Consider the following 18,636-nt stretch of genomic DNA (forward strand, 5'->3'; position numbering starts at 1 on the left):
CTTCTGCAACCCACCAACTCCTGAACGCAAGGCGCATCGGCGCTAATGGACCACCGAAGCCCGGTCCAACAATATGAATCAATTTCCAGAAAAACTGAATGTCGACGCCGTGTCATTTGGAAAGTTGTTTTAATGTCAGCTGAAAAGAGTCAGACGCGTTTCGCCTGCCCAGCAGGCTTGTTCACCAACAACTCCAATAAAGTTTTTACCACCATTTAAGCTTGTGCATACATTCCGTGTCACATGATAAACTACAACAATGAAAAGTAAAGACATACTCGTAGTTCTTTGGTGAAAGCATATGCCAATCTCATTTACGCAATTTCATATGAGGTTCAGAAATTATTATATAGTTGGATATAACTAATAGACACTTTTGGTAATATTCAAAATGGCCTATTTCATTACTTTACCGTTGATCATTATTTACAATAATTAATATCTCTAGTGAGATCAATCACTGCGCTCGTGTCACAGATTCCAATGACAATCTCGTTTACGCTTTTACATATGAGGATCAGATATTATTGAATAGTTGGATATCAAATTATTAACAGCAATGGACACTGTTAGTGGCATTCAAAATGGCCTATTTCATTGCCATGACGATAATCATTATTTACACTCATTGATATCTCTAGTGAGACTAATCACTGCGCTTGTGTCACAGAGTCCAAATCAATATTTCGCTCCAAATGCCTCAATGTTTTTTTGACATTTAACGCCCCAGTGGGCTTTCATATAATTTATCCAAATCCATTAATATTCTTGTTACATCATATAAACTACCGCGCCTGTGTCTATTAGTTATATCCAACTATATAATAATGTCTGAACCTCATATGAAATAGCGTAAATGAGATTGGCATATTATTTAACCAAAGAACTACGAGTATGTCTTCACTTTTCATTGTTGTAGTTTATCATGTGACACGGAATGTATGCACAAGCTTAAATGGTGGTAAAAACTTTATTGGAGTTGTTGGTGAACAAGCCTGCTGGGCAGGCGAAACGCGTCTGACTCTTTTCAGCTGACATTAAAACAACTTTCCAAACGACACGGCGTCGACATTCCGTTTTTCTGGAAATTGAATAATATTTATATATATATATATATATATATATATATATATATATATATATATATATATATATATAAATATACACACACACATACACATTTAAAGATATAATTAAATGTTTTAAAGAAATATATATTATATGTTAGTGGTTGACACACTGTGTAGTAGTAGTCAAGTCAATGTTTCCATAGGAAGTGCTCTTTTTATTTCACGGATAACTTTGGTGCTGTTTGAAGAATCTTCACAAAACATTTTTTATAAAGTTCACCCACCTCTGCTCCTTCATGGAGAGTCACGAGCTGGTCTGTGAAGCGGGGGCCAAAAAAAGGGAGGAGGGCCCAAAAGTGTGACTTCCCATGATAATTCAAAAACACAAAAGGTGATGGGAGGATACTTGCAATAAGTCTAACCACTGGCCAGCTCACAGGGTACCATTGCTCTTTTGCCCGTCATGTCACCTCAGTTTGGACTCACACATCTGCAAATCAGTCTCGACCTTGCTCCAGCCGGAACAGGCCAGGATGAACTGCCAGGCCAGGTCCTCCCTGACCTGGGACACAAGCAACCCAAGACCAATTATGTCCTTATTGGGGCTCTTCAGCCTGGTTTAGCCTGGTTCCACTGGCACAGTGAGCACAGAACCCATGTCTGGGCACACCCTTGGCCACTCTTGATGTGACATCAAACACACAAAAGGTGACGGGAGGATGCTTTCAAAAAGTCTAACCACTGGCAATTGCTCAGGGTAGCATTGGAACCCATCTTACTTTTGTCCGTTGTGTGATCTCAGTTTGGACCCAGCCATAAGAAATTCAGTCTCGGCGCTGCTCATATCAGAACAGTCCAGCCTGAACTGCCAGGCTAGGTCCTCCCTGATCTGGATCACAAGCAACCCAAGACCGGCTTCTTCATGCAGGCGTAACTTGCTTCGAGTGAAACAGTGAGCACAGGACCCATATTTGGGCGTACCCTTGGGCACTCAGGGTTTGACTTCAAACACATATGGGTGAAGAGAGAATGCTTGCAATAATAAGTCTAACCACTGGCAATCGCCCTGGGTAGCATTCCAATCCATCGTTCTTTTATCCACCATGCCACCTCAGTTGGAACTCAGCCATAAGCAAATCAGTCTCGACCATGATCCAATTGGAACAGTCCTCCCCGAACTACCAGTCCAGGTCCAGTCTGAACTGGAATACAGTCCAGCCCAAACTGCCATCCCTGAACTGGAAAACTAGCATCCCAAAACCTGTTTGGCCCAGATTGGGATCAAGTGTAGCTTGGTTCTAGAAGCACAGTGAGTACTGGATCCACGTCTGATTGCACACTTGGCCAATTAGGGCGTGACATCAAACTCACTAATGTTGATGGTAGGATGCTTGCAATAAGGCTAGCCAATGACGATTGCTCAGGGGAGCACTCAACCCATCTCTCTTTTGCCCACCATGCCCCCTTAGGTTGAACCGAGCCATGTGCAAATCAATCTGGACCCTACTCTAGGGGTGGGCAATATATTCCGCTCTACCGGCCAGCCACATTTCTCCAATTGCCATGTGGCTGAGTTTTCCCCCACATGTGGCTCACTAATGGTAAGTTGGTGAGCGTGTGCAAAATTTGGTGTGCCCTAGCACGATTTTCGGTCACTAGGTGGGCACATGGTAAGATTTCTCCAATGTGGGCGGTCGTGTGAGATCGTGACAGTTCACGGTCCGAAAGCTGCCACTTGATTAGAAAATCTCCCTGAGCTGCAGCTAAATTAACTTGAGAAGCTGCGCCCTTGGGTGCACCGCGTGGTGCCATTTGCGCTGATTTTTCAGCGTGGAACGTTCTCCCGGCCCTAAATAACAGCATGAGCAGCACGACATGCCCATTTAAGCCCATTCTCATAATTCCGCTCAATCTTGCTGTGTGTTTTTTGTAACTCCGAGGAATTCCACGAAGTGAAAGTCCACGAGGTTCCCCCAGGCCTACCCTGCTCCCAACAGAACAGCCCAACCCCAACTGCCAGTCCTGGTCTAGTCTGGACTGGAACATAAGCAGCCCAGGACCCGTTTCAACATTTTTGGGGCTCTTCAGGCAGGTGTAGCTTGATTGCAGTGGCACAGTAAGCACTGGACCCATGCATGGGTGTAACTTTGCCACCTAGAGCAGTACTGCAAACTCACAACAGGGAAAGGGAGAAACACCTGCAATTTGTCTAACTGCTGGGAATCACTTGGGTAGCATTCCAACCCATCATTCTTTTGCCCAGCATGGCACCTCAGTTTGGACCCGGCCATATACAAATCAGTCTTGACCCTGCTCCAAACGAAACCGCCCAGCCCAAACTGCCAGGCCAGGTCCTCCCTGAACCGGAACACAAGCAATCCAAAAAGGGTTGAGCCCTGATTGGGACTCGTAGGTTGGGTGTAGTTTGGCTCCAGTAGCATTGTGAGCATGGGTTCCATGTCTTGGCATACACTTGCCACTGAGGGCGGCACATCAGATACACAAAAGGAGATTTATTTATTTATGTGTAGAGTTTTATTTAGTGCGAATGTTACCCAAGGGTATCAGAGCGCTTCACAGTTCCATGAGGTACAGTTTAGAGTACAATGGGTATAGCAGCATTAATATATATAAGATTCTGGTACATGTCTTTCCTAATATTTTCAACAATAACCATTTTAGGATCTGTTTAGTGTATAAATGTGTAACAATATTACTATACAAATGGTTCCGATGTGTACTTTCCGTATGTTTTACATCAAAACTCCAGAGTAGTACTGTACAGTTAAGAAGTATTTGCAGCTTAACTGGTGATTTTATCTATACATTCGTTGTTGGTCAGTAGAGGTAACACCTACATCAGCTCTAGCTAGTAACAGTCTTTGGTTAGTTTTGGTGTCTTTGTGGTTATTTTGTGCAGGATGTATCCATAACTGACCGGACTATGCGACGTCTGGCTATTGATCACAATGCCGATGATGAACAGTCTTGCCTAAAGAAGGAACTTGCTCATTAGGTAGATCTTTGCTTCTCTCTTGAATGTAGCCATGTTTGGAATTTTTCTAATGTTTGGAGGGAGTGAATTCCAGATTCTGGGGGCCGCTCCGGAGAATGCTCTGTCATACGTTTTGGGAGGAATGTTTACAATTTGTTTAACCACTGGCATTTGCTTACATTCAATGCATGGGTATTAAAGCATTTTTGATTTTCTCTAAAAAAAATCACTACACACTCGAGTAAAGTGTCCCCTTTTCTCACCTTTATAATGTATATCACTGGCAAAAAGACACTTTGGTGCCGATTACGATCCGGTAAAAACCGGGTACGAACCGTCGGTCAGAGCGTTTTCTCCGTCCGACTCGTACCCGGTTGTAAAACTTTACAAACATGGAATTACGATTCGCACGGAAACACCATTTCCGTACGAATCGTAAAAAACACCGACCGACGAAAATATACGTACGAATGTGATCCGGGAATGCTGCGACGTGACGTCGGGACGCTTTCAGGCAGCGTTTCACGACCCAGGAAGTACGATTCGAACCGACAGCAGTCCGGACGGCAATATTTTCACGGCACCCGAAAAGTGCCGGAAAAGCGAAGTACGGCACGAAACGACCAGAGTAGGTGGCCCGGTACGCGCCGAACCCCCCCCAGCCCCCGTACATATGCGCCGAACCCCCCAGCCCCCATACGTTCGAGTCGTACCCCCCGTGTATGTACACCCATGTACATGTCGTACCCCCCGTGTATGTACACCCGTGTACGTGTCGTACCCCCGTGTATGTACACCCGTGTACGTGTCGTACCCCCCGTGTATGTACACCCGTGTACGTTCGAGTCGTACCCCCACCCGTGTATGTACACCCGTGTACGTGTCGTACCCCCGTGTATGTACACCCGTGTACGTGTCGTACCCCCCATGTATGTACACCCGTGTACGTGTCGTACCCCCGTGTATGTACACCCGTGTACGTTCGAGTCGTACCCCCACCCGTGTATGTACGGTGCGTACCCCCAGCACGTACGACTCGAACGTACGGGGGCTGGGGGGGGTCGGCGCGTACGTACGGGGGCTGGGGCAGTGTTGTGCGCGTATGCGGGCACATGTCTCCATGGTTGCTATGGGAGTTCGGTGCGGACGGTGTTTTTTCCATACGGTTGTAACATCGGACGCACGGGATGGATCGTAATTCCGCGGTCGGACTTCACTTTTCACATTTGTACGGTAAATCGTCCGTGGACGTGTCGGACACATTTTCCGACCCGAGGACGTGTGGGGAATAATTCCCAATGCGATTCGTATGGACTTTTTTCCATGCAAATTGTAATTGGCAGTTTGTATGGCACTTGTACGATTCGTACGGTAAAAAGACCGGATACGAGTCGTACGGGGAATTTTTTTACCGGATCGTAATCGGCACCTTTGTTGCTTTTTGCACAGCTTTAACAAAGCAAATATCTCTCATTTCCCACCGTTTCTTCAGCAGATTTAATTGCCCTCAACACATCTGACACTGCAGAATTTCATCGTACAAGTGAAGACGTACACACCTAGTTCAAACGTATGCAAAGATGTGTACTCAGTTCCTTGGCACACATAGCTGTGTGCACTGCTCTCTGGATCATACCTTCCACTGATCAAATGAGGACTATTTTTCATGTAAAAATCGTTTTTTGAGGTTTAGGATTAAACAATCTTGTTGGTCAGTTTTTCTGTGCTATTCCCATTAAAGGTGTCATGTCAGCCAATGAACGCAGAACAGCTGCACTTTTATCGACATACTCTCCAGGTAACATTACACATAAACAATTCTGTCATGCTCCAGAATAATATTTTCTGGTTAAAAAATGTCTTCTCCTGTTAGTATCACTCAAACTCCTGTGTTGATGGAAATATTTGCATAAATGTTGGGTCTCAGGCCCCAAACAGGGTCATAATACTCGACTCCCCTCCCACGTTACTGCCAAACAAGTCTCAACGCTTTCTCCCAACTGCTCTCATTCCAGTGGTGCTTTACGGAACATAGGCAGGGCCACTGGAAATATGCAGCAAGAAAAAGCAAATTATGCGGCGTAATGTGGCACATTTTGTGATAGCTTTACTTTATTATTTTCTCTTTTTTTCCACTTGTTAACACTGGCGGGACATACGTTGCAGCTCATTAGTACTGCTTTATCACCTAAATAAAGAACTAATCAACAGAAAGGTGACCGGCCAACCTTTGAAAAGGACCTTCCGCTGTGTGGCAACCTGTGCGGCTGTGTTCTTAGTAATGTTTGAACTGTTTGAGCTAGAATTTGTTTATGTTAAAATCTACGCATTATGCAGGATTTTGTGCTTAATATGGCAAATCCATAATAAAGAGAAAAATGCCGCAGCCACACATTCACATCATTCCAGTGGCCCCGAATATAGGTTTGGGTTTACATTATGTATGGTTGGGTCCAAGTGGCCTATTAATGTGTGCCTGACCCCCTAGGGTACAAACAGCAGGGCTGATAGGGCAGACTGATCACTGATGAGACTGAGGGGTCGGGAGTGGAGTTAAAAATGTAGACACAGCCTCTCCACAGTGAGATCCCAGCAAAATATGTAAGCCACGTAAACATAATCCCCCAAACAGGGTGAACCAACCCGGTGACGCACAAGGGGTGGACAGGAAAAAGAACACAAAGGTGCTTATGGTCTTTTGGCCCCGCCCACAGCGCCTTTGTTCCATGCACACAGCTCTGCACAGTTGTAAGAGTTCCACACAGCTCCATAGTCTCCCCCCTCATCCATGTCTTACCTCCCAGTGTCCACGAGGCTGTTGGCTGCATAGGTCTCTCCGCCGCCTTATTGGACCTGTGAAAATGGCAGCTGCCCCATTGGACAGTTCCTAAGGTTGAAATTGATACCAAGATCAACCAAGGCCTTAGGGAGTTGGAGCGGTCGGGAAAAGAAGCCCTACATTCAGTGCTTAGTTTGTAAAATAATATGTGCCAGGGCCCTGACCAAGATGCCACTGCAGCCTGCACCGACCACTGCCCCTGTCATCGCTGCGAAAAACAACTACAAACCATCTCTCTCGCCTGCAAGTGCGACAGTTCAGATTATTCCAGGCCCCCAAAGCTAAAGGAATGGCTGGGAGGCAGGCATTAGTAATTTTCAATGTGCATTGTATTCATAAACGCCATTGTTCTGCTCATCTCTATATTAGATGAACAGCGCCGTCAAGTGGCAGACTGTCATGAGTGCAGTCTTGACAATTAAGTGCCTAGCACCGGAAACCAATTAAGTGGCCGTGGGAGAACGGAAAACCACCTCCTCAAATTAAGCACTGCCTAATTTTCTTTAAAAAAGCATTCTCGCATTCAGATCTCGTGTGACCCAAACCAATGGGATTGATGCACCTGCCAGGTTTAGCACAGCATATGGAAACAGTTTTAGGTTCAATTGGTACATGATTGTACCCAGTTGAGAGGAAGAATAGTTAGGGATGGGTGGACGCAGTGCTTTAAATGGGCAGGTGCTATCAGGTACTGAGTGCCTGTACTTCAGCAATAAGAAAAGGAGAATACCCGCATTTCTCAGCTGGGGTCAGAAACATTTAATGGAATATTACTTTCCGCGCACCTTGGGACTCTGGAACAGTATTTGCACTTCTGTGTTTCCGTATCAAGCACTGGCTGGACGGACAGACTGCTCATGGGTAATGAACGGACAGATGGCTGGTTGGATGGATAAACAGTAGGATGGGCAGATATTAAAAGGACAGAAGGACATACGAATGAATGAATAGTGGACTGACAGTCGGCCACGGGGGCAGACGTTTTGTACTAAATGGACGGATAGACGGCTGGTCCAATCAAAACAGGTGCATGTATTGATGGGGTGGATAAACATGGGCGGAGAAGGAGGTGACTGACCAATGGAAGGGCAGCTACGCTGATCGATAAACAGACAGACAGATGGATGGAGGATGGCTAGAAGGGTTAGCGAGAGACAAGCAGAGGCTAATACAAAGTACAGTGCAGTCGGCAGAAACTGATAATGCATGCTCTCTGGTCTGTCTATGGATATCAGTATATGAAATGGGACGTGACTGTATGTTTAGGAGATGACTGCCCTCTGGACAAACAGACCCGGCTCATGTTCTGTGGTGTAAGGGGCGAGGTATCTCTTTCACCTCAGCCATTCACCTGGAGTCTGCAACACCAGGCCAGCTGCGCACGCGAAAAGAGCAAAGATAACAACAGCCGTAAAGACCAGGATACCGGCTCATAACCGATTTTGACTTTTGCCCGAGGGAATATATAGGACAAAAAGGTCATTCCGTACGACGAGGTTATATTTCCCGGGTACCTGAAAAAAAGGGGAATAAAATGCACCTCAGTGTGTGTTTAAAAATAGAACACCCGATAACCAGGCGGAAGATAAGGCCACCATAGCGCTGCACTTTGGACAAAGCCACGGAGAGCGTCAGGGGAGGCGCAGGGCTCATAAAACTGGGTGCAGCCCGGAGCCGCTTCTCTAGCACGGCGTCTGTGAGTCCGTGCTGCCGAGGGACCCGGAGACCTCTTCTGGGGAGCACAGCTATTACCTGCCGAAATCTACCAGCATACACCAGGGCTCGCCCGCCGCCCAAGGAGCCACCGCCGCAACGCAAGTGAGTGGTATGACAGACATGAGATGTATGGGGAATCCGGACACGGAGCTAATATCCCAGGAGCTAAACTGAGTTTTGGGGCATGCGCTACACTAGACACTTAAGGCGCTATTTATTTATTTAAAACATTTATAAAGCGCAGCTGTCACCTGGCAGGTATCCTGGCGCTGAGAGATTACTCCTAAAATGAGAAGAGACGGGAGACTGGGGAGGGGTTGCGAGGAGTTTAGGGGGAAGAGCCAAGTTTTAATCCGCTTTCTGAAAGGAAGGAGTTGTGAAATTTGGCGGATGTCGACCGGCAGACTGTTCCAGAGTTTAGCAGCGGCAACTCTGAAGGATCTTCCCCTAGTCCTTACCTTGTTGAATCTGGGTACCCTCACAAGGCAGGCTGAGGCGGATCGGAGAGTTCTGGTGGGGGTGTACCAGGAAAACATTTTTTGTAGGGATCTGGGGCCAGTTCCGTGTAGTGCTTTGAAGACAAGGCAGAGTGCTTTAAAGGCTATTCGCTGCTTCAAAGGGAGCCAGTGTAGCTCGGCTAAGGCTGCTTTGGCCGAGGATCTCCTGGTCCATCCGAGGGCTAGTTTGGCTGCGGCCGACTGGACTCTTTGGAGTCTGTCCAGTAGCACAGCTGGAGACTCGAGCAGAAGTGCATTACAATAGTCAAGGCGACTAAGGATAGTGCACCTGACTATTAGTGCTCGAGCCTGTGCGGGGAGTAGTGGCATGATTTTGCGTAGAGAGCGTAGTAGGGCCGAGCAGGTGGAGACTGTTTTGGTTACCTGCGTTTCCATGCTGAGTTTGTTGTTTAGCATAACACCTAGATTGCGGACACTAGTGACCGGCTGTGGTTTTTCTGGGGTTTCCGGGGGCCAGAATTCCGTGGGGAAAAGGCGAGGGATCCGGCTCCCAGTGCAGAACAGTACCTCGGTCTTGGAGGAATTGAATTGCAGGGAATTGTTGTGCAGCCAGCCGGCTGTGTCTCTTAGGCAGTCGTGGAACGATTCCATGGAAACTGAGTCTTCCCCCTCCCAGGAGAGGATAAGCTGGGTGTCGTCCGCGTAGTTTATAGTTTTCAGTCTGTGGGATTTAATTAGGGTGATTAGGGGTTTCAGATAAACGTTAAAAAGGATCGGGCTGATGGACGAACCCTGGGGCACCCCGTGAGGTACTGGGGAAAAGGCGGATTGAAAAGGGGGGAGGGACACCGCCTGTTTCCTATCTCGCAGGTATGAGTGGAACCAGAGCAAGGCGGTGCCGTCGACCCCTGCCTCTCTGAGCCTATTTAGCAGAATCACATGGTTGACCGTATCGAATGCGGCAGACAGGTCCAATAAAATCAAGGCCACTGCGTGGCCTCTGTCTGCACGCATACAAAGTTCTTCCGTGGCTGAAAGCACAGCCGTTTCGGTACCATGGGCTGGGCGAAATCCGAATTGGAAGTCGTCCAGAATGCGATTCTGCTCCAGATGTGTCGATAGACAGGAGCTAACCCAGCGTTCCACAACTTTCGCCGGAAAGGGTAGGAGCGATATAGGCCGAAAGTTAGATAGACACTCGGGGTTCAGTGAGGGTTTCTTTAGCAGCGGGGTAATGAGTGCTTGCTTCCAGGGGGTAGGGACAAATCCACAACACAGGGATTGATTGCAGATCCTACGGAGGGTGCGGAAGAGTTCAGTTCCACACGCTTTCCATGTTTTTGGTGGCAGCGGGTCGAGGGGAGACCCAGAGGTGATTCCGTGTTCCATTCTCTCGAAGTCTGCTGCCGAGATAGGGGGGAGAGTCTGCAGACATTCCCTCGGTAAGAGTCCTGGGCTCAACGGATCGAGGTAAGTCGTGGCTGCTCTGGGGGAGTTGGGTTTATCTTGCGAAGGGGGAATGGCAAGATTGTGGATGATGGTCTCAATTTTGTCCTTAAAGAACTGTGCGAGATTATCACAGAGGGTCTGTGAGGGGGGGATGGTTTTTTTGGCACAGTCGGGGTGGATAAGGTTGTCGAGGATCTGGAAGATGCTTTTGGAGCTATTTGCGGCATTGACTATGGTGGAGCAGTAGTAGGTGGATTTGCTCTCAGCAATGGCAGATTTATATTCCAGGAGCTTGTTTTTCCAGATAACTTTGTTTGTGTCGCAATAGCCTTGTCTCCACTTCCTCTCAGCCTGTTTACAGGCTAATTTGAGGGTTTTCAGGGAGTCATTATACCATGGGGCAGATGCTCTGCCTTTAGGTTTGCATCTTTTTAATGGAGCTATGGAGTCCGTGGTGGATAATAACCTCGTGCAGAAGACTCTGTAGTTGTCTTCAACCGAGTTAATGGGAGAGAAGCTATCTTCCATATTAAAAACGGCGGTGGTAGAACTCAGTTTTTCCAGAGCTTTCCAGTCTCTGTACATAAATTCTGGTAGGGCGTTATGATTCGACGTTCTGGTTATTTTGCTGGTAATGTGGAATTTAATGAGAGCATGATCTGTCCAGCTCATGGGCAGAATGTCGTTCAGACGTATTAGTTCAGAACTGGAAAAGATGAGGTCAAGTCGATGCCCTGCTGAGTGGGTAGGTTGTTTAACCAATTGGTAGAGTCCCACGCTTTCGCAAGAAAGCAGGAGGTTTTCGAGACCAGTGTCTAGACTACCGTTTGGCCAGAGATTGAAGTCCCCTAGGATGATTAGTTTGTTGTGAGAAGTTGCCATGTTTGTAAAGTTGGTGAGTAGCGCTTGCTGTTGTTGGGAGGTGAAAGTCCCTGGAGGACGGTAGCAGATAATTGCCGTAAAAATACCTCCGGAGTGGCAGTTTATGGAGAGGCCGAGGGTCTCAGTCCCGGGGACTGAGTCCATGTCTATGGTGTTAATGTGCCAGGAGGCTCTGTAGATAATACCTACTCCACCACCACGGCCTTTGGGTCTGGGAAGGTGCAAAATTTTAAAGTCCTGAGGGCATGCCCATGCTAATTCAATGTCACAGTCTGCGTGAGTCCATGTTTCGGTTAAGAAGAGGACATCCAGATGATGAGATTCGATGAGAAGATGAATTTCGTTAGCATGCTTTGGCAGTGATCTGACATTCAGGAGGCCTCCCAGGAGCAGACCCTTATATGCGAAGTCATGCAGTGGAAAGGCGGAGTCAGTAAAGATGGGCTGACCTTCGTGTGCGAATTCTCGCAGGTTGAGCAGGGTTTCGCGGGTATAGTGTGGGGTTTGCGAGCAATTTTGAGCAGAGTTGTCTGCGCTAGTCGCGTCCTTGTCGCGGACGAGCGCAGACGAGCTTGCCTTAAGCGCGCCATCGTCGCGCCCGCTGCGCTCGTCCGCTGCGCTTCCGGCATGGATTCATGCTTTATGGTGGGTGCTCTTGGCGTCGGAGGGGGGGGGGTGTGGCCAACAGAGGTGGGCGTGGCTCATGGCTCCCTCGAGCAGGCAATGGCGGCAGAAGCGAGCGTTTTGGCCGGAAACAGCGATTGGATCTGCTGCTCGGCATGGTTTGAGGTAGGTGCCAGGGGTTGGTGCAGTAATGTAGCAGTTTTAAAATCACAGTAAACAGAGTAAAAACAAGAATTATTCTGTGGCGCGGCTCCCGGCTTTTCGCCTCAGGAGTGTCTCAATAGATAGTGCAGCGCTAGCAATCAGCGCGCTCTATTTGTACCTGTGAGGGGGGGCGTGGCCAACAGAGGTGGGCGTGGCTCGTGGCTCCCTCGAGCAGGCAATGGCGGCAGAAGCGAGCGTTTTGGCCGGAAACAGCGATTGGATCTGCTGCTCAGCGTGGTTTGAGGTAGGTGCCAGGGGTTGGTGCAGTAATGTAGCAGTTTTAAAATCACAGTAAACAAAGTAAAAACAAGAATTATTCTGTGGCGCGGCTCCCGGCTTTTCGCCTCAGGAGTGTCTCAATAGATACACCCACTGGTACATGTAAATGGTATATAAGACAAATGTGAGGGTACGGGACAATTAACTGCTTCCTGGAAAATGTACGTGGTATACAAGACGCACATTCTGTGTGGTGCTATTAAGTAATATATCGAATCCAGAAGTATTCGACAAGAGGGGCACAGGTCGCACAAGCTATTGATGGGATACAAAATCTTTGTACGGGGCGTTTAAGTGCTCTACAAAATATGTGCATGGCATATAGAAATCTACTTTACACATACACTGTTGAGTAGTAAATGTGTCACATGATAGGAGCATAGGATATGGGGCATGTAACTAGTACATGAGGCCTATAATTGAGGAACAGAAGAGATAGGTGTCATATCTAAAACAACGGTTACATACAGGCAATGTAAGTTAAATATTGGTGATGTAACTGGTAGGGACTTATGTGTGTGTATATAGAGCACAAAATGTAACACAACGTAACGTAAGAACGGTGTTGTGAAAGTAAACTGAGTTTGATGTCAGTAAAGTTCTCTGTAGTCTGTTATGTGTATAGATAGGTGTGCTAAAGATACTGCAAGCCTTATACCTAGATAGCACGTGATGTTGTACATCTGAGGGTGTGGTATGTGCATGCTTCATTTATCTGAGTGGTTGTGAGATGTGTGTTGGTGTGATGAGGGATAGTGCTGCTGAACTGGCAGTGCTTTGCAGTGACATGGCATTGGCAAAGTGCTGCGCGTATGAGGGGGGCTGGGCTCTGTCTGGGGTGTTCTTTTATGGAAAGTGACATTATAGGAGAGGTTGGAAAAGTGTTGGGTAAAGACATTTGTTGGGTGTAAGGTGCTGTTGGGTGTGGATTATTGAACATCAGAATTGTGCTGATGTGTGTGTGGTAAGATCTGACTACTCTGTACTGCTTGGGGGCTGTGTGGGGTGTCTTAGGTTAGGGTGCTGTGTGCATCACAGTGATAGCCATCTGTTCACCAGACACGAGCTGCTTAGCTGCATCTAGAGCTTAGTAAGCTCATGACAGTGGGGCTGCCCCTGGGTTGTCTTTAGAGAGAGAGGCGAGTACTGAATAGTGCAGGTTTCAGAATTATTTGTGGATAGCTCATAAGGAAGAGGTGTGGCGCCACGGCCAGTGCGACTGACTCCAGGATCTGGGGATCACGGTTCGATCCCCGGCCAGGGCGACTGACTCCGGAATCTGGGGATCACGGTTCGATCCCTGGCCAGAGCGACTGACTCCGGAATCTGGGGATCACTGTTCGATCCCCGGCGCCGGTGGCAGATTAGCCCAGCACCATGTGACTCTGGGCAATAGCTTACTTAATCTTCCCGACGGCCCCCAGCGCCTAGAGACCCTTACGGGTGATTGTTCGCGCTTTACAAATGTGGATTATTATAAGGTGGACACACAAAGAGTGTAAAACACTAAAGGCTTTAGAAATAATAGTAAATAGCTCATAATGCGGTCACTGAGTGTGTCTGACAGATTCCAAGGCATTTTAAAGAAATTAAAAGAATGAATTTAAAGGTGATTTCTCAACAGGGCAGAGTTTAACCTGGTGGCAGCTGGCTTATGGGCGTTGGGGCTCTGCCTCTCCAGTTTGCTGGAGTGAGGAGGGACGTCAAGTATATGTCATGCATGTCCTTTAATGTCATCCATCCACTTGTGCAGAACTGTAACTGTGCTTTGATCACATATTCACCAGTACACTATGTTATGTTATGTTATGTTATATAATACTTATAGCGCGCACCAATACTTAAAAAAGTGTCCTGGCACGAATGCTGCAAGCAGAACCTTGAGGAGAGACCATTAGAGTGCACCTAAGAATAGATAAGTTTTCAATTGCTTTTTAAAAAGCCTAAGATCTTGAATAGCGCGAAGCTTCAAAGATAAGGCATTCCAGGTAATGGCTGTTTTGACTGAAAAAGATTGCCCACCCAGACGAACCCTGTGGAAGCGGGGAACCGTCGCCTGACGTAAGGTGGTGGATCGCAGCAGTCTATTAGGAGTATAGAAGGCAAGCCGCTTTTGAATGTAGAGAGGACCCGTATTGTGCAAAGCACGGTGGGCCAAAATCAAGGATTTGAATTGCACTCTTTGGAGGACAGGCAGCCAGTGTAAGTCACAGAGGTGTTTTTTGACGCTAGATCGACCTGAGATGTTAAACAGCAGTCTAGCAGCAGCATTCTGAATGGTCTGTAGTTTGTTAATTAGGTATCTAGGGGTACCCAAATACAGAGCGTTAGCGTAGTCAAGCCGAGAAAGAATAAGGGCACGAATCACGGCTTCCTTGGCTGACTGAGGCAATAACGGGAGAAATCTTCTCAATACCTTGAGAGTGCCAAAACACTGACCAACCAGTTTATTAATTTGATAGGTAAACCGTAAGTCCTCCGTGAACCAAATCCCAAGGTTTTTTGCAGGAGAGCCCTCCGAGTGAGGGCGGGGAAGATTGGAAGGCAATAGAGATGAATAGAGATGTTTCTGAAACCCTAGAGAGCACAATGCATTCTACTGTGGGTGCAAAAACTGCCAAGGCGCATTGTGAGCGTTTGGATGTTTGAGGCGGATTCTGGGCTCTGCTCTAGCTGCCTCGTTCATCGAGGGTTTGGGCGCCGGTTCGAATACTCCTTTGCGCACTACACTTTGTTCTTGCACTTAATATTGAAAACCCTTTTCCCTGATTGATTTAGCTCATGTTTTAAAAATTGCTAATTGAGGAGATAAAGTTTATTACTTGATTGTAGGACGAATTTTAAGACTTTGTGAGGGGGGAGGGCATTTTAAAAGCTGCAAGAATTTTCTATCTGCGCTGTTGAATCTCGGGGGCAAAACAGTCATGTGACTCTCATTGACTGCGGGTAGTAGCAGTAAGTTGAGCGCCATCTTTGTCGGTCAGCGTTCTAGATTGTAGTGTCCCGCTGGACACAGCCCCCTCCTTGGGGGCAGTCCTAACACCCACACCCATACCCATCCAAGACAGGCATCACTGGTCAGGTGACCCTGCTAATAAAAGGGGCCAGGCCCACGTGCTCGTGGCCAGTTGTACCCTCTGTGCATCTGTGTAGTCATAGTAGGCATATAACGTGCAATTCGTCCCACCACACTTGCCCCCTCTTTTCCCACCACAAAAGGCACCATACCAGTGGATGGTTTTCACTGCGTAGTCTTTATTAATTCTCAGATAACGCCATCTTTATTTGTAGATGCACGCACTGTCAACATTAAACCAACTTTTATTAATCCAATCCAACACACATTGATAACATTGGGTTGCACAGTATTCGTTTGAACCACAGGTTACAGTTGCAATTGTATTTACAGTTCAGGATCTCCCGAGACACACGGTATGCGGGTTGTACCAGCAGGACACAACCCATCTCCATTGCTTCCATTTCAGGCAACTACCCGTCGTCTACCCCTTAGACGCGGACACCAAAACACTGCTTTGCGCCTTTCCTTGCACACCAGCTTTTACCATGTTGCTTCCTCCAAGCACCGGCATCTCGGGTAGGGCCGGAGAGTCCAGGGCCACCAGCAGGACGGCCCCCTCTCCCGCCAGCCCGGAGCCCCATTGACTGCCCTCCTTGTTCCAGGATGGGCCAGTCCCTGTCAAACAGGAGTCACCGCCATTTTTCCTGGCCCGGGACCCCGCCAGCTCTACCTTAAAATTGAGGGATGGGTGGGTGGGCAACTTTGCTTCTGGCCGCGACCTGTTGGGCGCCCGAGGCAATAGGACAAAGAGGGCTTCCCCCTCGTGAACAGCATTCTTATCCCTTTTTCCCTGGAGGGGCCGCCTGCGTACCTAAGTGACGCACTACGTGCCTGCCTACCTCCTAATGTTTCCTAGTGGCCCCTCCCACTCGCCCTGCCCAGATGTACACTGGCCCAGCCTCTCTGCGGCCTCTCGCACGAAATGCCACTAAGCGCCCCCCTCCCCTAGGCGCGGTGGGGGCCTCTCATTTCATTTAGTAAGCGTGACTAGGGCCCGCCACTTTACATAGATGCCCCATTGGGGACATCTGAACAGCCTCGCTGCACGTCCACTTACATGTGAATGTTTTGATGTTTGAGGGAGATGCTGAGCACCGCTCTTGCCGTTTAATTAATTGAGTGTTTGGATGCCTGGTTGAATACTCTTTTGCACATTGAACTTTGAAAACGCTTTTTCCTGACTGATTTTAGCCCATATTTTAAAATTGCTAATCTAATTCAGAAGATAATGTTTATTACTTGATTGTAAGACAAACTTTAAGACTTTGTTGGGGCGTTCTAATTTCTATTCTGACATTGATTGACTGCTGGTAGGAGCAGGAAGTTGAGCGCCATCTTTGTCGATCAGTGCTCTTGTTGTGCCGGTGGCATATTTAAACAGCCTTGCTGCGCGACCGTGCCAATGGCGTGCCAAAGGCAAGCCCGTCGGCACCTGTCTGCACTATGCTGGTTTTAGGAAGTAGTCTTCAAACCCACCTCCATTAATTTGACACGGTAAGCTACCAGTTATCACTCAACATTGAAACAGCGTTGAATAAGAATGGTATCCTTACAACAAGCTTGAAAGATTTTGACAAATGTATTAGGGTAGGAAACAAGATACGTTTGTGGCGAGCAGGAAACCTGAAACACACCACAACTCCGTCAGGGGGATCTATCTTGAATCCTGTCCAATGGTAAAACATAATTAGACATTTTTGATAGACATCACTCTAGAAAATCTGGCATGCTTCTTTTAACATAGACGTGGCTTACCGGCAGCTCTGCACCCTCCATAATTGCTACAATGCTAGACAACTATTCCATCCTCTACTAGAAAAGATTTAATAATAAAATGGTGGGAGGCACCTCAGCCATCTTTAAATGGTCTCTGTATGTGGCAAAACTATTGTAAGATATTTCTTTTAACTGCTTTGCTGATTGGCCAGAGCAGTTAGGTGATCGTCTAAGACCAACATAGGCCTTAAAGAATTTGGGATTCTGGATTGATGGAAGACTTAATATGGAAATCCAGGCCCGAAAACTTTCAGGAGTTTGCTTTGACATCCTTAGATTTTTGAAGAAAGTCTTCAATGGCTTCCTCCACCTACGAAGAAAGTGGTGGTGAGAGTCTGGTCTGTTCTAGGCCAGACTATGGCAACACCCTGATCATTGGAAGCCCTAAGTATGTTATTAAAAGATTACAGGTAGTCCAGAATGCCACTGCTAGAATTTTATTCAAAATACCCAAATATCTGTCAGCGGCCCCGGCGTTGGCAGCTTATACAAAAGAGCATTCAATTCAAAGCCCCGTGTATAGACCACAAGATAATTCAGGCCAACAGCCCTTTGATTATCTCGAAATTGATCCTGTTCATAATCGCTTGCACAATAATGGAAATTAGTACATTTTTCTTTTGATTTCATTAATTGTTTATAATTTGACTATTAGGATGTGTTTATCTTCTTCCTATGGTACCCTACCTGGAGTTTGTAACAAGTTTTGATAGATTAGGTGCAATGGAGGTTTGTGTGAGGATTGATTGAGACATGCATGCTTTTAAGTACACCATGCTGAGATTTGTTTATAATTCCAAACAATGGACCACAATCACAAGATTGTGAGTTCTCATTCACAGTCACCCCTTCCCCCTCCTCTGCCCGTTGCTATAAGTCTTCCCAATCTGTTCTGTTGACTGTACTGACCAGCAGCACATGTCCTAGAAGGAAGGGAATGAAGCACATCCAAGCTGAGAACAAGCAGACAGAGATGGTTTAAGGAAGGATCCACATCTGGCAAAGACCAGTTGCAATGGACCATCTCAGTGCTCAGCTTGTCCATCCCATAGCCACCGGGCACTGGCATCCATGGTGACCACCAGAGGAAGCAGAAGTGCCAGAGAGACCTCTGCTAAGTGCTGGGAGTCTACCAGCCACCCCTCCAGATTCAGCCTGACAAGGGATTACACAGAGCACAATACTCTCAGATCCTAGCTTGAAGGATTCCAGTAAATCCATAAATGTCACACCATCGGCGTCATCAGTGCAATCATGCCCAGGGT

At 47.3% G+C, this 18,636-nt stretch overlaps 1 protein-coding gene across 2 annotated transcripts in view; it reads left to right on the forward strand.

The window, feature by feature from the left end:
- Positions 1-18,636, forward strand: part of TMEM150B (transmembrane protein 150B) — a 136,412-nt gene that overhangs the window by 50,192 nt on the left and 67,584 nt on the right. The window contains exon 1 of one of the 2 annotated variants that reach the window (XM_085616376.1): positions 8,019-8,722. The exons of the other annotated variant lie outside the window; for it this stretch is intronic. The gene's annotated coding sequence lies outside the window, so the exon portion shown is untranslated. Of the gene's footprint in view, positions 1-8,018; positions 8,723-18,636 lie in introns of those variants that run through there. 2 annotated transcript variants of the gene reach the window in all.

Source organism: Triturus cristatus, chromosome 7, assembly GCF_964204655.1.
Source record: "Triturus cristatus chromosome 7, aTriCri1.1, whole genome shotgun sequence".
Taxonomy (NCBI): domain Eukaryota; kingdom Metazoa; phylum Chordata; class Amphibia; order Caudata; family Salamandridae; genus Triturus; species Triturus cristatus.